The sequence below is a fragment of the Engraulis encrasicolus genome, chromosome 14 (genome assembly GCF_034702125.1).
Source record: "Engraulis encrasicolus isolate BLACKSEA-1 chromosome 14, IST_EnEncr_1.0, whole genome shotgun sequence".
NCBI lineage: Eukaryota > Metazoa > Chordata > Actinopteri > Clupeiformes > Engraulidae > Engraulis > Engraulis encrasicolus.
Genome location: NC_085870.1, coordinates 43,604,954 through 43,627,999, shown reverse-complemented (window position 1 = coordinate 43,627,999; position 23,046 = coordinate 43,604,954). Strand labels below are relative to the sequence as shown.

Below are 23,046 nucleotides of genomic sequence, written 5' to 3'. Positions count from 1 at the left end.
AATTGGCACTTGTGTGTGCGAGCACTTGTGTTTGAGCTTGTTGTATGGTAAACCACTACACACCTCCTGTGCGTTACATACTAATTTAGGGGTCAACCCCATATACCTCCTCCCATCTAGTGAAGTACTGTTTCTCCATAATGTTTGTCCATAATGTCCAAATGAATCGAATGGATTCAGATATTCGGATACTCTATGTTTATGCCTTGGCTACGTCAGCAACACTCTGCCTTTGTGTCTGACCAATGAAGCGTGCACAGTTTTCTGTCATAAGCTGCAGTTGATTAGTTGAGCCAATATGCAGTGTGTGTGTGCGTGTGTGTGTGTGTGTGTGTGTGTGTGTGTGTGTGTGTGTGTGTGTGTGTGTGTGTGTGTGTGTGTGTGTGTGTGTGTGTGTGTGTGTGTGTGTGTCTTCATTACTGCCTTGGTGGTCTCTAAGCGGCCTGAGCTGGCCATGACAATGGCATTCTTGCTCCGTGGGGGACCTTTCTAAAAAAATTTTTTTTTACCATTTTGTACACACCATACTCTCTCACTCTCTCCCAGAAGCACTCACCACAATGACTGCCAGAAGCTGTTAGCCTGTATCTTTGATGAATCACATATCCACTCAGCTTCATTTACAGTGAATACAAAAGAAAATCCTCTAATGGGTCAGACTTTTTTGATTCTCAGACCCATTTGATTCTCTTTCAGTCAGAAACAAATCTAACTTTCAATAAAGACGCTAATTATTCCTAATTGCCATCCTTTGCTGTCTGTTTTTGTGATGTGATCTGTTTTTTCTCTGTCATAGGCACAACTCATAACAACATACTACAACCTCAGGCATTGCTGTTTCCAGGCTCTTTTGAAGCAGTTTGTTACCTTGAATAGATGTCCATTTTTAATGCATTAAGTAGCATTAACCAGGCCGTGCCCTAGTGACGCAATACCTTCAGCGTTGCAAGTCGATGATAATCAAGCTATTAAGCATGGCCTCTGTAATAAATGTGCTGTTACTGGCATGCCAATGACCAAGTCATAATGTCTCACTAAAGAATCTCTTTGTAATGTCGTTGTGTAGTACCATGGTGGTTAAGTCTTTTCAACGACTATTACAGCCTTCCACTGGCGGAAAGGTGCCCATTACGGGCTGCAATCAACAACATTGAGAGGTTTGATGCAGAACAGTTTCAATCAGATGCTCGTCCAGTCCATGCAGAGGGTTCTGTGGAGAGAGGTTCTTTTTTTGTTTTGGGGGGGGGGGTGTTAGCAATAGGCGGGTGATTACCCACAAGTCAGTGCAGCAGGCTACAGCACATGCCTCGCTAGTGCCTATGCTGTGAGGACGCAGCTGAGAAGACACACTGGTGAACCTGAACAGCGGGAGATACTCTGAAGAAGAAAAATGCCAGTGGCTTCAAACGCCAGCCTCCCTCAGGGGAAGAACATAACATGACCATCTTCCCCTTAAACATCTTCAGAGAAAGGGGATTTCTCAGAGGCATGTATGTATGTGTTTGTAATGAAGGTTCGATGGTGTCTGTTTGCGTAAACCTTTTTCATGCAGGGTCATTATTGGGAATGTGAATGCAATCGAGGGTTGATCACGGAGGTGAGAGACACAACGTGTAAGAAAATATTCATATACATTTGGCCTCTGCGATGGCACCCATCTGCTCAAAGCAAGCAATTAGGCAAAGATGCCTTGCTGGCCTCTTATTAGAGTCAGGTAGACGCACCGGTCTTCAAACGGTGACCTTTAGAGGCCAAGTCATGCCGCGCAACCCCAGCTGTCTCTCTCCCTCTCTCTCTGGGGACACGCAGCGCCTCTCTGCTCCACCCTGGGGCCCTCGTACCCCTCTCCTCTCCATCGAACCAGCTGTTTGATGGCTTGATGGCGAGCTAGGAGCTCTGGACAAAGGAAAATGCCCCCCCCCCTCCTCTCTCTCTCTCTCTCTCTCTCTCTCTCTCTCTCTCTCTCTCTCTCTCTCTCTCTCACACACACACACACACACACACTCTCTCTCCCCCCAACCTCCGCTCTGTTGTACACCCCATCCCCCGGACTCCCAGCCCGGCCGGGGCCGCTTGCCTCGCTCGCCTCCCTACCTGCTTCAAAAGGATATTGTATGGTTTACATAAGCCCCCATCACAGCCCGTGTGACTAAAGCAGGTTTTATTGTTGCTGTTCATTGTTGACATTTTTCTGCGAATGAGAAAAGCCGGGGGAGAAAATATTGAAGAGGAAAACACACACGCACACGCACGCACGCATGCATGTGCACGCACGCATGCATGTGCATACACGCGTGTTCATAGACGCATGCACGCACGCACGCATGCATGCACACACGCACACACACACCCTTCACACGTGCGTTCACAGACGCATGCACGCATGCATGCATGCACACACACACACACACACACACACACACACACACACACACACACACACACACACACACACACACACACACACACACACCCTTCACAAGGGAGTTCAAGAGAGTGCACTAAGGGGACCAGAAGGGTCAAAAAATGAAAAAAAAAGTCTTTCAGTATTTGTATTTCCAGTAAACGGGGTGGAGGGGGGTGTAGGATGTTCTATGATTCCAGCCAAAATCGGTCTGCTAGAGCAGGATTGAGGACTCATTTTAATTTTCAAATCTGCCTCTTAGACAGTCTGCTTTTTTCCTAACTCTGTGCGGGTTTTAAAAAAGTTCACAGAAAAAAAATCTGCAACATGAAACATAATTGCGGCCATATCCACAGGCATAGTCAGGATGGTTAAGACTATTCTCAGAGCTCTGGACGTGCAGGGGGGGTCCTGATGGACTGATGGACCATAATAACCAACATTATTATGACTGGAGGTTGAGAGGGGCTACTACACAATATTGCATTCGTTCGTACAGTAGGTCCAATTTAGCGGCACCTTGGGCTATACTTATGACACATGTCGATAAACCACCAGATGGATTTTGGAGTAATTTTGCGTCGAATGCTTAAATCTCTTGCATTAGCTGCATTAGGTGGCCGGTCATGGACATTACAGGTTATATGGGGCTGGGGCAGGATATGGAGGACATGGTCAAACCATCTTGTCTCAGTTAGCCAGCGCTTACTTCTCTCTGAACAGTGTCACAGAAAAATAATCCCATAATAAACCTTTGTAAATTTTGGTTTGATAAGTCAACTACATGATTGTAGATGGATGGCGGGTCTCTGCACAGGAGGGAAAGATGAAAGGCAATGACTTTCTTGGTGTTAAACGTCCTTGCTGTCATCTTCAGTACATGTGGCAACATTTGCAAGGAGATTTACTTATAGCAACATGTAGTTTTCTTACAGATTAGATTTGTGGGGTTTTATGTATTATGGTGTTCATATGATGCATACAGCATTTCATTGACGTGGCGTGTGGCTGGGCTACCTGGCGGCTTTACTTTCCTAGATTCGTGAGAGTCAGGCATGTGGAGTCAATGAATACGAGGAAGAGGAGAAGGCAAGAGGTGACATTACACCTCCTGGACTGTGTGACATCACGAGCCTATCTCATGAATGCTGCCAGATGACCCAGAAACGCAAGCAGTCTGATGCCTGAAATGAAATTGCACTGCCTCGGCGAAGCATCCTGGCAGATTTTGTTCTAGTTGGTCGTTGAAAGCGGCAAATCAAGTTCGCTTATAAATATGCAAGTGCCAAATAACAGAGTGAAATAGGAATTGAATTACAAAGACCACCAAGCTATTAGTTACGCGCGGATAATTGACCCGAGTTGGTTTACGCACAACACAAACATAGTCTAAGCCTGACCTACTGATGAAGACTTTCGTTGGTGATATTCAGTCACAATCAATTTGACAACCAAGTCAAATATTTTATCACCTGCGTTTTCCCTTGAGAACTGACACATGATGTGCAAAGTGTCAATGTGCGTGCGCTCGGTCTTCGTACGCCATAGTCTGGATCTACACAATGGTATCAATGATTGGAGGTTGCTCTAGTAGGCGGAGACCCTTAACGCAGCCTTCTTTTTAAACCGCTTCTAGTTAAATTCTACTGTGCAACGCTCAGAAATTAGCCTATCATTCAGGAAAGGCACTGCACGCAGGGCGCATTGTTAATTCATTGGGTCTGTAGGAGAACAGAGCACGAGACACAGTGAACAAGACCACGCAAGGACGAGACAAGACGGGACTCGTGGGAGAGCTATTGGGAACATCTCTTGGGACAGTATTTAGAATCGGTAAGTCAATGAAATTTTATGACATTGTTTCACACGACTTGACTATTGAACGTTTAGACATTGGCGGCGCTTTGAAACGCTTGAAAATGATTTGCCGTGCGTTTACATACAAGAAATACGCGCGCCGTGGAACTCATTGTTTAATACCAACATGGCAATACGCACGACGCTACAACTTCTATAATTGTACAAATATACACTAATTACATAACTATTTCGAACCTCTACCTCAAAGAGCGACCAAGTGTTAACCTTGTATCCTCAATGAATGGTCAGTTGAAAGTTGAAATGGTGTATTCACAAACATGCCAAAAAATTATGAATGAGCTATTCATCACCAATCGTCAGCTCCACATATCAACCCAGTGCCGCTCATACTGAAGACTCGGCTGCTCCAAAATCTATGCCATTTCAAAGCTCGTGAACAGTTCGGTCGCTTAGTAACAGCACAAAGTTTTAGTGAGGCAACTGAAGCAAAGATATATATTGACAAGCGACCCATGTATTTCGTCTCATCAACGACTTCACGGCAGGGTACAGTCTCTCTGTCTAGCCTCTGCACGTCAAGGAGACCGTTGTCGGCTACTGTAGGCTACATACAGCTCAGGGTCTCGATTCACACATTTGACAATTATTCAGAAACCGGCGTTGTCCGTGTTCCGTTTGTGGCAGAGGTCGGTTTTGGGGGGAAAGACGAAGTGATACGTGTTGGTTTCAAGTGTCATTGTGAACCTCAATTGGTACGCGTAATTCTCACGCGCAGTTTGGAACTACAAATACCAGTAGCCTACACTTGAATACACTGTACTGTGGATGCTTGACAAAAATAACCATAACCATAACAAAGGGGCGATGTTTTCGTCTTTGGAAAAGGTAGCCTAATCAGAGGGCGCGAAAACAGGGTCCTCAGAAAATCAGATGGACACCCCTCACAACAAGGTTGTCTCTGGTCTGCCCTGTCGGTCGTGTGTTAACACCTGAAGTACACCTCGTGGTCAAGAGTCCTTTGCCTGGGTGTTTTGGGGGACGTGTTTCACGTGCGCTCGTGCATCGACACGTCGACCAGGGTCCCGTTAAGACTATGCTACGTCAACCTAGAGTTTATCGCTTTGCATGCCCGCCTATGTCGTTGTAAAAGATGCGCTTTCTGTGTAACGTGGTCTTTGTCTTGCCATGCGTCTCGTGCTCGATGTCTGTGCTTAAACACAAAGCAAGATCTGTGATCAACACTGGAAACTTGTAATCTATTCAACTGTAACGCGTTACCCAGGGTGAATAGTAAATGTAGAGGCTGACTTCACAGAGAGAGAGAGAGAGAGAGAGAGAGAGAGAGAGAGAGAGAGAGAGAGAGAGAGAGAGAGAGAGAGACGATGCCTTTGACCCAGTTTTACGAGAGGGGGTCTTGAGGTTTATGTCTTTAAGAGTGTAGTTGGGTAAATTAAAATGCCTGCAGTGACCCGGTTTTAAGACTATATCAGCCTGTAATGGGAAATATTGGCAAAACATTTTATGGCTAGATTTGCAACAAATTCCATATTACTTCATTTCAGCAACTATAAAGTCTTGTTCTGTGTGCGTGCAGTGTGTCAAGTGTCCGTTCATTTCCCATCGCCACCTGTGTCAATCTTGCTCTCACTGCCAGTCTGGATCAGGCAGACCGCTCTCAGGGAGATGCAGCTGTGGCTTATAGCCTACCGACTGTAGAAATCTCTTAAATGTAGGATATGTATGTGTGTTTTCAATCGGTCCATCATCTTCATCATGTTTGCTGGGTACTTTCTCTCATTTTAATCAGAGTTTGGTATACAGAATCTATTGGACAGAATGCACGTGTACGTTGATATAGAATAGAATAGAATAGAATAGAATATAGGCCTACAATATAATGTAGCCTACACTATATGCTAATATACAATATAATATAATATAATATGACATGACATGACATGACTGTTCTCCTTGTGTTCTCCTTGTTTTCTGCTGGGCGCATGGCTTTCACCCAGGAGGACATGACGAATAGGCTTATAGTCTCGTGATGAGTATACTTACCTCCAGAGTCGGTGGGTTCAGACATAATTATGTCCTCTAAATGGATAAATATCCTCTCTGCAGGAAGTGAAGCCTTTAATAGATGGTTGTCTAACGATGAAATCAACCAGAGATCCCTCTCACTCCCACCATCCCCCCCCCTTTTTTTTTAACTTCATTGGATGGACGGACACTACTTGTAATGTCCTCCAGGAATCCAATATTAGGCCGTTCTGACCACTGCCATGGTCTGAGATTATTACCGTTTAATGCATAGCTGAGAGGGAAGGCAGAAGAATTCAATCTGTTGGGGCTTTATTGGATCAAAGGGGGCTTCAGCCATGGCTTAGAGATACCCGGCCTGTCTGTAGGTAATGTCTTACCTTCTCCAGAAATGAAAGGTAAACACAAGACAGGGGGAGCGGTGTCTTTGTGCCAAGCTTCATACTTGTATCTGATGAAGAAAGCTAACAGAGAAACATACTCAAACGCCCATCCTTTTCCCCTCCTTTTTTCATTCTTTTTCCCTCCTTTTTCATTTGTTTGTTTTTGTCTTGTTGTGTTTATTTGATTTTCTCAGAAGTTGTGACTGCCCCCAAGAGAGGCAGGTGGATATGGAGATGAAAGCTATTGTCTGGGGCGGGGGAACTGCGGAGCGGAGGATGCGAAGAACTTTGTTCTTCTGAAATAATGAAAAAGCTTGTTACTTATGAATTGTCCATATTAGATGTTGTGCCACACCCTCTAATACAATATTTGTCAAGCAAACCTCAGAGGTTATTATAAGCCTTGTCGTGGTGTTCATTGTAATTCATTGTAATATAGACGTATGTATTTATAGGGTGATGAACAATGTAGGAAGGGGCCACATAAAAAGTGGATGTTTACATGGGCTCTTCAAAGGGAAATAGTTGTGAGAAGACATGATGTCCTCCACATGACCACAACAAAGGAACACTTACCAGGTGCTTCTTAGATCTACAAATTAATTTCCTTACATGTGTTGTAGGGAACTAACACTGTTTATAACACTGTTATAACAACACATTTGTGTAAAGTTTGTAGTATGAAATGATGAGGCCCCCACTGACGTGCTTGTAGACTTTCTGTGCGAAACCTCTTGATGGTCTTTCTTTTTTGGTAAAATTTTAGGTATGGCATTTTTTGTCACAATAACACGAGGGTGGGAGGTGGGGGACTGCACTGATAATTACACTCTCCAAATATTGACTGATGATTGACTGAACACAAACAGTCAAAAATGACACAAAATAGACTTTGGACATAGGCTGACCTCCTTTGGTAAGTGACATAGGCTATGTATGTATAACATGCCTATGTAAATACACAGATAGGGGTTTCAGGCCGACCAGAATGGAGCCGGTGCCAGTGCCCTCACCAGTTACGTTTGGCACTAAAGTGCTTATCTGCGAACCGCCCGTGTTCATACCGGGTTCTGAACTTTTTCCGCACGTGACTGTGTTACCCGGATGAACCTGCTGACGCCCACCTTGTCATCACGGTTCGCGGATAAAAAAACAAGTATTTTGCGGTTTGCATTGTGGTTCGAATCAAATTTCAGACTTGCGAACGCTAAGATCTGTGGCGTGAACACGACGGCCGGTTCGTGATTAGGTGCGGGAACGGGCACCGGCACGGTTCTCAGTCAGCCTGAATGCGCCCGTGACACTTGGTTACTGATGATTACACAGGATGTTGGTTCGGCATCTTTGTTGTATATTCAGACTCAAAGGCAGTAAAGAATGATGATAGCAGGCACGTGCACAGCATAGTTGCCCACGGTGCCCGAGCAACAGCCCTTTTGCCCACATTGGCTGATATTGCCCTTCCAAGGGAGGGGAAAATAATATGGCAATTATAATTTCATATTTCAATATCATTTGATTTATTTATAATTCATAATTTTGATTGAAGTTTTGTACAATAAAGACTTAAGTCAGTCATACAAATTCATCAGACCCGTCGAGAATGGGCACGAGCGATGTGAGGTAGGCCTACGCAACAACTCCGGTGGGGAGGGAGAAGGCACATGACAGGCGCTTGAGCGCCTATAAGAGACACGAAAGATTTTGAAGATGCCTGGGAGTCGGCTAGAGCCCTACACACAGTCTACATATTAGGGTAGGCCTACGAAATATGCTCACAATCAACCTCTCTAATACAATGTTGAGTTTAGAACTTTTAGTTATCATAGCCTAAATCTGACAGCCAGCCAGCGCCACGTTTAGGTAGCAAAAAAACCCGACAGCCAGCTGTAGATATGCCTCGGAAAAATAGGCTAAGATTCCATGTTTCAACTGATTTGCTTTGCAATTCGTATTTTTGATTGAAGCTTCCTAAACTAAGTTTTCAAATTCAGATTCACCTGCACCTCGAGAGATAGGCAAAGGGAGGGACAGCATGCGCGTTGCGGGGGGCACGTGCAGCTCAACATGGGAGGGAGGGGGGAGCAAGCATGCATGCGACCAGAGCAGAGACGCAAAATATGTTGAAGATGTCGTGGGAGTAGAGCGACTGCCCTGGCAGCCTGAGGTGAGCCTGACACATAGCAGACTACACAGTATTAAACTACATGATCACAATTAATGTCTCTTAAAGCCGATGTCGAGTTTAGGACGTTTAGTGATCCTAAATAATCTGACAGCCGGTGTGCCACGTTCAGATATTGGGGGAAAACGACAGCCAGCTAGCTTGCAGTCAACGTTTTACATGGCTCAGGTTGTTTTGTGGAAGGCTAACCCAACTAAGAAACATGCAGATGACATGTCGTTTTATTTTATCAAGCAAGAGAGAACTTAAGGGGGCAGGCTAGCTAAAGGAAGCACATCTCTGCAGAGTTGGCTGCGAAAAAATGATCAGGTGCAGGTGAGGCAGAGAATCTTTTTCAGGATTGTAGAGGTTTGATCTTGGTGAGACCGCTAGGAAAGTGCTTTTTCTTACGCTGATATTTTCTCCGACCCAAAGATACTGTTTCCACTGTCAATGTCCATGTAATTGAAATAAATCCACTCCACATGATAACTGACGTTTACTGTTCTTCTCAAGACACTTAGGCCTACAAAATGTGCATGAACTAACTGAAATATCTGTAATGAAAATAAAAGGTTATAAAGTCTGCGAGAAGCTCGGAGCTTCAGAGCAACAGATAAGAACTGGTCGCTCCCACGCCACGGTTCTTTGCGATCTGAAATGAAAGCCGGCTTGTCAATTCTTAAAGCGACAGTACACATTTTTAATATAGGCTACAAAAGACCCAATAAATGACCTAAACCTGTGAATTCTTATTGTTTTAGCTTTCCTATATAATATTCATCATTTTAATCATGGAATATGCCTATTAATGAAATTTCAAATTCAAAATGATCTTTTTAACCATTTTTAAGCTAGGCTATTTCTATTTATTATAAATTAAAGTCTACTTTGGCTGCTACAAGGATTATAAAGATGGCAGTGGGTTAATTGATTAAGCATCCTCATATTTAGCCTATTCATTTACTCATTTCATTTCATTTAAAGATGGCCTCTCAACGTCATTTAATTAATATTGCCGTGTTCCCAATTGTTATTGAATGTGTTACGCGTTGGTCCTGTTTTAAAAAACGTTCTGGTTGCTTTGTTTCAAGACGTTTTTGCAAGCTGGCAAGGTGGCTTATGGAGAAACGAGAGAGTGTTCCGTGTTTCTCGTGGAAATGCGTCTCTGATTGGCTCACTCCTCCTGCTCTCAAAGAAACGCGTCTCTGATTGGCTCAGTCCTCCAGTTCTTGGAGAGAATGTAATGGGAAACAGAGTCGCCACTTCCCCGGGTGGTACTGCACTATAGGGGCGCCAACGGAGGCGTGCAGGCTCCATTCAGGGCTGTGCTCTTTCGACAGCGACCCCTAGGCGAGCTGCAGGCACGGAGCAACCGGAGTGAGCAGGCTTTATGTATGAGGCTTTGTGCTGTGTGTGTACCTGAGAGTAGCAACCAGCTGATAGCTAAGCTAAGCTATGTTTCGGGCCACCAGACGTTGCTTGTTTTGAAAACAAGCAGAAAAAAATTACTCGACATGTTTTTAGATAAATGGGTCGATATAAACCTTTGTGGGCAACGCCTTCTTTCGACGTGACGAAACACAGAACGGCTTTCGTGATTCGCTCGTTTCTCTGCATTATTTATGTAAATTGGGAAACACCGGGAAACACAGCCAGGAGAGTTGACGCACCGCTATGAGAGCCTTGCAAGTGAGTTTAACTTGGGGTGACCGTCCGATCTTCGAAAGGAGTGAGTAAAACTGAGTTTTATCGGAAGTTGGCCTTTAAGATGAGGATGACTCAGAGCCACAGACCTCTGCACATAGGGCAGGTAGGACATAAGACTGATATCTGATGTCTCTGTGACTGATACAGGTTTAAAAACTATCAAGGCTTTTTCTCATAATTTCATTTAATTTAGGGGCAGCCACATACCACACATGAGGAAATGTGGATCAGGAGACATTTAGGGCAGGTGGGCATAAGGCTGATCATCTCTGATATGATTAATAGGTAGGCCTACATGTTTAAAAACTAGTACGTTATATCATATGTTATGCATATTCAAGATACTATACAATAAAAAAATATTAATAATTATGGCAATAATATACTACTTCTACTACTACTACTAAAAATAATAATACCCATAGTGAAGTTTCCTAAAAATTCTGAAGGCCGCTCATTGTTGAGGTTTTTTTTTTTTTTGGGGGGGGGGTGTTGCCCTTTCTTCAGGGTAGAGCAACTGCCCTTTGAGATTCCTGTGTACGTCCCTGGATGATAGAGCCTTTAGGTTGGGCCAACAGCCTCCAAGTCTCGCATATCTCAGTCCGTTGGCTTAATATCATGCAGTGGTGGAACAATTGCACACAGGGCCCCTGGGCAACATACTGGTAGGGCCCCATATGGTCTGCCAAGGTCATAAAAGGGCCCCCACCACCAATACTGGAGGGTCCTGGACCTAGGGGCAAATGCTACGCTCGCCCCCGTTGTAGCTCAACCCTGCAGCTGAGAGGTGGACATTTTTGTCAACAAACAAAACAACGAATTCCCCCAATGCCACTGCACTGCCGCCCAGTATCTACGGCGACCTAAAGGCCATCGCCCGGTCCCACGAGAAAGTAATGGCTGAGAGAGTCTGGGGTGGCGAGGCAGGGGCAAAAGAAAGTTAAGAATGGGCAAATTCCTGCCTGGCCAGCCCACATTCTTCAAAGCCAGTAGTCTTCGTTTGTTGTGTACAGCGTTCAGCTGGGACCAAGAAACGGCATGGGCATTTTTGGCACCACCACTCCCCCATTACAATTATGATGGGTTCCGTCCACCATATAGATCAGTGGTTCTCAACCTTTTTTTGAACAAACGCCCCCTTGACCTCTCTATAACCCCCCAACACCCCCTTGACATCATCATAAGCCTGTCAACGCCCCCCTCAATAAATAGACTAATGCCCCCCAATGGAAACTAAGCCCCACCCCCACTCAGCTGTATCCTTATCAACACCCCCCTAGGGCTCCCCAATGCCCTTTGGGGGGCTGTAGCGCCCCCATTGAGAAACACTAATAAAGGTAAAGGATGCATTAATGGACTGCCCCATCTAAACTTTGGGTTAGTGTGTGGGTTAGTTAGTGGGTTAGTAACTTTGAGTGTTAGTGAAAATGTGAGAAAACGAACAAACAAACAACAATCATAAAAAAAACCAAAACTGCCGGCCCACTGGGAAAATGCCCTGTATGCCAGATGACCAGTTCAGCCCTGGGTGTGGAGATGGAGATGGAGTGTCTGAAGGGAGCGAGGCAGCGGCTGCCCAGGCCTCCATACTAATGAGAGGGGGGCACAGTATTTTACATCTACGCTCGGGGTCAGGCGGGGCAGCCATTGTAGTCCACTGACTGCCAAAGACAAGTAGGAAGTGATTTATGGCAGTTGCCTCTGACAGGTCCCCTTCCACCCCCTCGCCCCCCACGCCCCAACACACAAACACACACTCAGTCTCACACTCACTCTCTCAGTAGGGGATCAGAGAGCATGGTTGGTCAGCTGCTAACTGGGAACGTAGTTGCAGGCTTCTCACCTCAGGTTTCCTATTTGGTTTTATTAATCTAAATATAAATAGTGCAGTGCAGTGCAGTGCAGTGGCATTGGGGGAATTTGTTTAATTTATTTCATTTATTTATTTAAAGATAAGCCAATAAAAAGTTCAGAGTCTAGAGGGTTTGCTCAACAGTGTTCATCACTCTTCTCTGACATGAAAGGTTAGAGAGAGAGAGAGAGAGAGAGAGAGAGAGAGAGAGAGAGAGAGAGAGAGAGAGAGTATGCAACAGAGAGGACAAGTTGGAAAGAGAGACTTGTGTATTTTTAGCACTTGCGGCATGCCTTGAATTGGCACTAGTTATGAGAAACATGCCATAGCGAAATGCAAACCTTGTGAAGCTTATTGTTAACAGCTACGCTACTACACTAAATCACTACTACTACTCCGCTCCTTTCGGCATCTGCCTTAGATCTCCCCTTCTAAATTTGGTTTTGGTAATTGAGCCCAGTGCATTGTTGAACCGCATTCATGTGTTGGTCACAAGTGAAGTCATCCGCTCGCTCTGCCTCCTTGACTTGTTATTGGAAGTAATGTACTGCTACGCTAAGTGCTAATCAGCACAGTGCTAAGCTACGTCAAAGGGGATGCTGAGGAAACTGGGCCACTACAAGGTATGACCATCATGTCCCAGATCTGATTCAGTTACATCACAGCGCTGGTCACATAGCACACACCGTGAAATGCAGTAAATGTGTTACACCATGTACACATGCCTGCCTATATAGGCTAGTACTGTACAGTTTAGTTGAATTAAGACAAGGTGTGCTAGTACATTAAGTGAGAAGTTATATTTGCCAAGTTGCATTAGACGGTAAGGGTTATAAGGGTTATTGTGAATATTTTTCAGGGAGTCAGGTAGTGAAGCACTGTATTTGGTTGAAACTTTTCTGAGACGTTAAACTCAATGAGATAGGAGTGTTTAATAAAAATGTTTGAAAATAATACAAAACAAAACAGCATAGGAAAGAGCGTACTGTAAGTCTGATTTAAATTAAAACAATAGACTCGATTACATTTTTTAATCGAATTAATCTATAGGCTTTGAAATTAATTAATCGAATTAATCGCATTTTAGTCGTATTTAAATATCTGACTTGAGAACAGTGAAAAACATTTTTCACATGGATTTTGAGTAAATACAATAAATAAGATTAATCTATAAATATTCATTTTTAAAAGAAGAGAGAACTCTTCTCAATTTCAGAAGGCTGTTCACCATCAGGCGAAATACTGCTCTCCATTGGTCTAATCCAGAACTATATCTATATCATACTGCGATTAATTTTTAAAATCATGTTGATTAATTAATCAAATTGGGTGATTAATAAATCAAAAATAACACTTTAATGTCCCAGCCCTAGTATTAATATAAAATGTCTACGGGAATGTGAAGAATCCAAGAGTGGCAGTAAATGAATATCTACTTTCACTTTCACCAGCATCAGCCGTCAGCAGGATATGACTACATCAGTGTCTGCAAGGTGTGACACGACCGGAAACCACTCCTCTGAGATTTTGGGTTCCCGCTCAACCATTTCTGGAGCAGAATGAATCACAGTGGCAAATGGCAAATGGGGGCAGATTTGGGTGATACGCATAGTGTAAATGTGAGTGTTTCGCTCCACAGTGTAGCTGTTCGCTGCCTCTCTTTCCTCTGGGGCATGAAAGGGCCCATTATCTCCCCCGGTCCTGTGACTTTGATATCAGACCCAGCCTATTGCCAGCCACGGTGCTGTGCAGAGTTTCGTGGTGTGTGTTTCATCTAGTGTGTGTGTGTGTGTGTGTGTGCGTGCGTGCATGCGCGTGTGTGTGTGTGGTATTTGCGGTATGTGTGTGTTCAAGTGGGACTATGTTGCGTGATAGTGCTCTCGTTGTCTGTGTGTGTGTGTGTGTGTGTGTGTGTGTGTGTGTGTGTGTGTGTGTGTGTGTGAGTAAGGCCGTCCCATCCCGGCATCAGTAAGGTGCCCAATGAGGTCCAGATGATGCTGCCTGCCCCAACCTCCCTGCCACCACATCCCATGCTGCCCAAAGCTGGACCCCTTTCTGCCCACCAACAAACCAGCCTCTCTCTCTTTGATGGAAAGAGAGAGGGAGAGAGAGAGAGAGAGAGCATGTGAGAGAAAGAGATAGAGAGATGGAGAGGGGGATAAAGTGTGGGTGGAAGAGAGGAAGAGGGCGATAGGAAGAGGAAACCCCTTTGTCCCAAGGCGCATGACAGGCATAACATGGACCCGGCACCGATGGCGTTGAGATAAGGGTCGTGTGGGGGGGTTCCACTCAGGGATGAACGTGTGTGTGTGTGTGCCTGTGTGTGTGTGTGTGTGTGTGTGTGGGGGGGGGGGTCATGTATATGTGTGTCTGAGTTGGGGGATGGTGTAGTGTTGAAGGGTGGATGTATATGTATATAGGGGGTAGCCTGATTATCATCGACATTCAAATCTCTTCGAGACATAGTCTGATCAAGAGCATAACAATTAACATTTACCAAACGGTTACCCGCCCCCCTCGTTTGCTGCTGGTTACTTCCCAACAAAGTGGGAGGAGTTCCAGATTTTTTTCTGGAGCTCACAAACAATCTTAATATTGCTCTTGGCCTGACTAGAAGCAACGCTGAAGGTGTTGCGTCACTAGGAGGGCGTGGCCTGACTATATAAGGGGTGCAGTGTTGTTTTGGATCTCCAGCCCTCACCCCCTTCAGTGTTGCCAATTGGGCTGCTTAGGATGACCGTCTGAGGGCATTTAACAGAAACATTTTTGGCCATAGAAATCTATAGAATTGGGCGGGATTTAGTGCTTCCAGAAAGGGTTTGAGCATGTTTTGGGCTGGAAATCATCAGCCTCATCTGGCAACCCTGACCCCCTTCCGTATTCATTGTTGCAGCTGACATGCCAACATGTGGAGGCTTTGCTTTTCCACTTTGTTTGCCCCCATCTGTCCACCACGTAGTGTAACGTTGAATCAATGTTGCCCTTTATACCCGAGACCCTCAGCCCAGAGAGGGCCTCTCGCTGGGAAGACACTCACAGTGGAAGTGATGAGAGGTTGAAGGAACACATACATACTAGCCGCTAGCTAAATTGATTCCCTGCTATGTTTTACCAATGGGCACAATACAAATGCACATGTGGACATGGTGGTAATTTATAAATAAATAATGAGACGTAGCTTGTGAGTGTGGATTTTTCTTCTTTAACATAATACATATGTATACAGTACTACTTGCTAGTCGGTGGCATTTAGACCGTGTTTGCTGAAGGATGAACTGTTAGCTGGAGATGGGGCGTGAGTCACGTCTTTCTCTGCGAATGGAAACAGAAATATTTACTTATAAACAGTTTTGGGGCTCCTGCTTGCCTTTTTTGTGAAAAATCGAGCGAAGCACTTGGCCTTTTTTCCTCACTCACACCCGTTGTCAAAGCCTCGATACACGTTCCCTGCCATCTGTTGGAAATGTGCTCTTTTTCCTCTTGACTGACATACTGTAGCGGCACATGAAAGAGTATGGTTGGAAATTGTTATTGCTTTTCAGTTCTGAGGAAGTCTTAGCCGTCTTAAGCTGAGTTACATTCCAGGACAGTGTCATTGCATTGTAAAAACGCAGTGTTAATTCAACACTTACAGTATAGAGTACTCTGGGGACAAACACACTGTAGTAGATATTAAATCGACTCTTCAAGTGTTGAGTTAACACTACGTTGTTTTTACTCTGTGCTAACTAGTATGTTAGCTATATTGCCGTTGGTAATACAAATTACCCATCATCCATGACAACCAACTAAGTTGCTAAGTCAGTAGTAGCAATTACCAAACGGTTTTGAAAATACAACCCTGGGGTGCATTTCTCAGAAGATAAGTTTTTAGCCTGTTAGCAACTTCGGTAGTTGCCAATGGGAAAATGCATTGAAGCTAATGTAATAAGCAACTTTGGTTTCGAGAAATGCCGCCCTGGCTTGGTTTTCTTAGGCCAGAGCATCTTCTCAAGTTCTTCCACCTACAGTCAGCTGGTAAACCAATACAAGCAGAGGAACCAACTCTGCAATCTGAGTGGAGCTAAGCTCCAAAACCCTGCCTCTCTTACTACTCCTCTTCATCATCCTCTTCATCACCTCAAGCTTCAGTCACTCTCTCTCTCTCTCTTGGGCTTGGATTAGAGTGACAGCTTGCTCCGGCATCATTTTCTCTCCCTTTCTTATTTCTTGTGGTGCTGTTCTCTCTCTCTCTCTCTCTCTCTCTCTCTCTCTCTCTCTCTCTCTCTCTCTCTCTCTCTCTCTCTCTCTCTCTCTCTCTCTCTCTCTCCCCCCTGCTCTATATGTTTGTAGTATATGTGTGTGGGTGTGTACATGCGTGCCTTGGTTGCCAGCAGCCAGCTTTCTTATAGAACATCCCACAGTCCTAATATGCACAAACTCCCTTCAATCTGTGTGTGCCCTTTATTTTAATCCACCATGTGGACGTGTGTGTGTATGCATTTGTGCGCGTGCGTATGTCTGTTTGCGTATGCATGTTTATGTGAGCTCCAAATCGGGGGCTCTGGCTGGAATTGTTTATCTTACTGTGGGTTGGCAGAACACGACTTGATTTCTTTTTCTTTTTTTCCCTCTTTATTTTGCTTAGTGCGTCCAAATATCAGGGCCAGTGTTTGTTTAAAACTGACAGAGACTCCAGGCAGTGACTCAAACAGTTACTGCCACACGGCACCCAGCGTAAGCGATTGGTAATCTGTTATACAGGGCATTTTCCCAATGGTCCGCCAGTCCTCGCCACAGGGGCCAATGCTGTTTGTTTGTTGTTTAGGTGGGATGGCCTATTGGTCTATCTGTAGCCCCTTAATGCATGCCGTACCTCCAGTGGCACGCTGTAATAATCATTGAAAAGTGAAGTACCGTAGTACTTACTGATGTGGATTGGCACTGCCCTCACGATCCGATTCGATCACGATTCGGGATTCGATTCGATTCGATGCGATGCGATGCGATGTGATGCGATGCGATTTGATCCGATCCCATCCGATTCAATTCTACAATGCATTGCAATGCATTACATTTCTACTGAAAGCAAAGCAAATGTTTCATCAGTTATGATGAGGCAATAGAAGTAGTCAGATACTGAGCAACAATTTATTGGCTGTTTTCTGTATCAGTCAGGATCAGTCTGTATCAGTGTTGCAATGCTTTGAAGTACTTTTATTTCATTTAACATTCATTTTCTCCTGAAATATCCACGGAAGTAATTGAAACTTTAAAAAAATTGCCGAATCGATTCTGGAACTTGTCGCATTGAATTGGATCGTCCATGCCCCGCATTGGATTGGATCGCCGAATCGATCATTGTTGACACCACTAGTAGTACTACAATACTATGACATAACACAGGGCCTATAGTAATGCACTTTGGTTCTGATAACAACAAATTTATGACGCCGTGTTTTAACAGGTTAACAAGACAATGGACTGAGGTAATCATGATATCGCAGAAAAGTAAGGGGCTGTTATATGGCAACAGAGGCGATTCTAGGGTCAGGTGGGGCCCCAAACGAAAACGCAAAAAAATGAGCATTTGAACCAAAATCGCCACTACTGTGGTAAAATGTGGGCTGTTAATCACTATCTAGGGGCTTGGGGGCCCCAAGCGGCTGCCTGCCTTGCCTGATGGCAAGATGCACCTCTGTATGGCAAAAATGCCCGGTCTGTTTTATCGGTCCCAGTCCAGCCCGGTAGCTTGCCTTAGGGCAGATACTGTAGTAGGGCAGAGAGGGAGAGCATATGATTAACACAGCGGCACGGCACGGGTCATTTTAATTTTCTCCACTGCTGGGCTCATTTAACCAAGCCTATTATTAAAAACTCACATGATTACTCACCCTAATTAAAAAAGACGTCTCTTGGCCCAACTAACATTATCTTCCATTGTGTGTTCATATCGGGCTCATACTGTATGGCTGCTTGCATGGATCTCTACTTGTTGTTGATGAGGTCAGTCGGGGACCCATCACGTATCACGTGACCTTTCCTCTGCATGTGTGTGTGCACTGCACTCGATTCAATTGAACGGAAATCAATGGCGTTAAAGCCCAATCCGTTTTAATTGCATGGTTTGTTTTGTTTGTGGGGTTTGTTAGTTTAGAGAGCAGATGTGCGGTACTCGCGCGCGTCCTCTCCGTGCGAATGGCTGTAGCTTGTCGTCGTCCTCTCCTTTCTGACATGCGGCGCGTCGCCCAGGAGGCAGGTCAGTTCACCTTGCTATATACTGTACCTGTGCTGCATGAGAATGGCACCCACTGTGGCTGGCTGGCTGGCGGGCGGACAGGGGGGATGGGGGGGATGGGTGTGTGTGTGTGTGTGTGTTTGTGTGTGTGTGTGTGAGTGTGTGTGTCAGGTAGTGTGCTAGTGGTAGTGATGTGTATGTGTGTGTATGTGTGTCAGGTAGTGTGGTTGTGTGTGTGTGTGGGGTGCTAGTGGTGGTGATGTGTGTGTGTGTGTGTGTGTGTGTGTGTGTGTGTGTGTGTGTGTGTGTGTGTGTGTGTGTGTGTGTGTGTGTGTGTGTGTGTGTGTGTGTGCGTGTGTGTGTGTGGGGGGGGTGATGTTGGGACGGAGCTGGTTTCCAAAAATAGCTCACTCCTCCTGTGTGCGTCACGCTCCGCCCTGAGACCCGCCAAGCGGTGCCTGAGCCACACACACACACACACACACACACACACACACACACACACACACACACACACACACACACACACACACACACACACACACACACACACACACACGCACGCATGCGGCTAATGCCAATCCTCATACACACACACTTCTCTCCACCAACATGCCTCTTCTCCTCTCTGCTATTCTCTGTATACTTCGCTCCTCTAAGAGCCCCCCTTCCCTCCCAACCCCCCTGGATACACGTATGCCAGCCTTCTGGCATAACTAAACACAACCACTGCCAGTGAAGTATGTGTGTGTGTGTGTGTGTCTGCACGTGCTTTAGACCATGCGCGTATAGATGCACGTGCGTGAGTGGAACTGAGTTTATGAATGCATTCTGCTGGACGTGTGTGTGTGTGTGTGTGTGTGTGTGTGTGTGTGTGTGTGTGTGTGTGTGTGTGTGTGTGTGTGTGTGTGTGTGTGTGTGTGTGTGTGTGTGTGTGTGTGTGTGTGTGTGTGTGCATGCATGTGTGTGTATGTGTGTGTGTGTGAGACATTGTGTGGGAGAAAGACAGGGAGTGATAGTGCCTGTGTATGTACATGCACGTGCCTGAGAAGCAGACAGACAAGCGAGAGGTGGCTCTCCGTAAAAATGCCACACCGATGCCATGTCACGCTGCTTCCTCCAATACCGCGTCTGCCTGCTCTGTCCTTGAGGCACCATGTGTGCACTCCAATATGCGACCTTGCGTCCTCCACTTGTGCTTGTGGCCTCGTACCAGGAAGTAATATGTCATGATAACATCACTGACAACGGAAGAGAGGAAATCCGCACACTGTTGCTGCTCACCGATTTATTATAACACAACGTTTCGACCTCAGGCGGTCTTCGTCAGGTGTATAGGTGGACCTATACACCTGACGAAGACCGCCTGAGGTCGAAACGTTGTGTTATAATAAATCGGTGAGCAGCAACAGTGTGCGGATTTCCTCTCTTCCTTTACGCACGTTTGATTTGATCCAGCACCTGTTCTACTGGATGTGCGCGCATCACATACACTTCTTTTTAACATCACTGACAACAGCATTATATTTCAATATCTCGCAAAAGCTCAATTGTAATGTTGTTTTCTCATTTGCAATTGGGATGGTGAATGAAGAATAGTCCCCAAAAAAATGTTTTGGCTTGGCTGACAGCTGGGAAACTTAATTGTTTTCTCCACGGAGGAGGGGCGAGGCCACAAGCACAAGTGGAGGATGCAAGGTCGCATATTGGAATGCAGCCCATGTCAGGTGAGCGTGTGCTGTGCATCCTGGACTTCAGGGGAAGTGTTGTGGGCCTCTTTGTCAGCAGAAAAAAATATGAAATGTTTACACTTCATCTTCTCTGCTTGTCAATGCTGAAAGCTGAAGGCCGTGGTGGACAGGTTGAAGTGGCCGTACCCATACAAATGATGTTTGTAAGCCGCTTCCTCTCCTACTCACGACACGGGAGTGTCCTGCACTCTTTTTCATTTCAAATCATTTGTCTTCTTCATCTGCTTTCCCGTGCAAGATTGAGTTGTCTGTTACTTACTTTTTTATCACTTTTGTAAATTGCACTTCCATTTCCCAATGCACAGCTTGGGGTGCGTGGCAAAATGTGGTTAAATTCAAATGTGGTTATATTGAATCCATTTCTGAGTGAGTAAATGGATATCTCTGCCGTCTGTCAGGCTGGCTTAAAGAAGGCGAGTCGGAAGAGCGGGTTCAGAACTGTTGATTGCTGCATTTTGTCTTCTTGTGAATTTGTGCAGAGAGGGAATATTGACCGCCTTCCAATTTCGCATCATCACACAGACAGATTACTAGTCTATCAAAGCGGTTATCATGCTGGTACATTTTTTTTTGTTTTGCCAAATTCACCCGATGCCAGCGATGGGGCACATTTTCTGAGTCAGATCTCAACAGTGAATGTAGTATGACTCAGCCATGAGGATCACAGCATGACATTGCAGCGTTTCAACTACGAAATGTGTTCTTTGGGAAAAAGAGAGAGTGAGAGATAGAGACAGAGAGAGAAAGAGAGATGGAGACAGAGAGAAAGAGAGATAGAGACACAGAGAGAGACAGAGAGCGAGAGAGAGAGAGAGAGAGAGAGAGAGAGAGAGAGAGAGAGAGAGAGAGAGAGAGAAAGCAAGAGTGTGTTTTAATCTATTCACAGCAAGTTAATCATTCCGCTGTTGTGGCGATCAAATCCTCTCTGGCATCTGTAAAGCTTTGGCGCACAGAGAGGCAAGATGAAAAGAGAGGGATTCTGGGAAAGGAAGAGATGGAGGAAGGGATTTAGAGAACGGAGGAGAGAAGCAAAAGCAAAATTATGCAGGAAGAGGACGAGAAGCGAGAGAGTCCAGAGAGAGGGAAAGCAGAGGAGGGAGATGAGGAGTGGGAAGCATGAGGGTGCTTAGGAAGACATGAGAGGTTTATGGAGTAAGAGGTATTAAACTCCAATGATGGCACAGTACGAAATGCCAGGTGCACAGTAAAACCATGCAGAGTTAATTCAACTTAGAGAGGAGATTTTAACATCTTCTAGAGTGTATTTGGTCCCAGAGTACTCTTTGAGTGTTGAATTAACAACGCATTTTTTTTTTTTACTGTTTACCTGTGAAGAGAATACAGGTATCAATGCATGAGTTGAATAAATAAAAGCCCATGCAGCCGCTGGCTGTTCCCACTAGGAAACTGTGATATGTGATGTCATTTTTATTGAGGTGATGTGGAAAATAAGTGATGGGAGACAAACTAATGGTTATCCTCTCAGCTATACAGGCTCCTCTAATAGAAAAATGCAGCCTGGCCTAGCTTCAAGACAGACTGATTTATATGGGTTTTTACCAGAGAGAGATCAACAACCTTTGGCATCATTTAAACCTGCCTACACACTCAATTATTGCCACCTCTCCGATGTGGTCTAGTCTGGCTTTTCTTCCATCTGCGTCTCTGGCCAGTAAATGGACTGTATCTAGTGAGCACAGCTCTTCAGCCAGGTAGAGGTGTTGATTGGTGCATCCGCCCACAATACGCTAGAACCATTTGGAACATGTCATACTGTATTTTGAGCTTTTCAGCACCCATCTCTTAGGACATTTTCAAAAAGGCTTTATATTTCAGCAGTCAGAAGGTGCTGAAACTGCACACAATACAGCAATAGTGCGCAATTTGTAATGTGTTAAATAAACTGTTAAGTGGCTAACCATACGTGTGAGTGACGCTAGGTAAAAGAGAAATGACAGATCTGCACTCGTCGTTGGTACATTCCTGACACACTGAAGTGACCTTGAGCATGGCACTCCACTGCTACTGCTGTTTGTGAGCAGGTGCAGCCGTTCCCAGTGTTCAGCCATTCCCAGTAGGTAAACACACAGCAGTGTCGGTAGTAGGTAAACACACAGCTGTATTTTTTACGGCCATGTGAAATCGACATGTTTGAGTGTTCTGATAAGTGGAGAAGTGCCACATGATTGGTGTTTATTTTAGTAGGCACATTTCATACAAAATAAGAATTTATTTTCAATATGTAAGTGTGTGTATTCTAAATGTACATTTGTTTTCAAACTGGTTAGTATGTGTTGTATGTATAAATGGATTGCACCAGTGAGTCATCATAACATTTAAAACACTGAATGCATCAATCAATGTGTATGAATACATGCAGACCTATCCCACTGTTTTAATTTTTAAAAAAAACATTTTTTTTAGCCCCATCTTAAGGCCATGAAATGATTACTGTAAAAAAGCATGAATTGGAGTTGGGGGTTTACCAGGTAACAGCGTATTTCCCCAAGGAAATCAGTACAGTAGATGTGATAACGATCATGTGTATTGAACCATTAATGACCTTGTTTTTTATATCAATGTCAGAGGAAGCCTGCAGCACCAGGCTGCCATATGGAGACGTAATGTTAATTCAATGTCAGTGGGTGTTGGTGAACTGACACTAGCAAGGCTGTAGCTTGAAGGAGGACGATGTTATGGA

The 23,046-nt window shown here is 44.8% G+C and overlaps 1 protein-coding gene across 1 annotated transcript in view; it reads left to right on the top strand.

Annotated features, from left to right (window-relative positions):
* The first annotated feature begins 4,156 nt into the window (after positions 1 to 4,156).
* LOC134462704 (sodium-coupled neutral amino acid transporter 3-like) overlaps positions 4,157 to 23,046 on the top strand; it is a 77,337-nt gene continuing 58,447 nt past the window's right edge. Inside the window, exon 1 of the mRNA XM_063215849.1 lies at positions 4,157 to 4,237. The gene's annotated coding sequence lies outside the window, so the exon portion shown is untranslated. The remainder of the gene's footprint in view (positions 4,238 to 23,046) is intronic.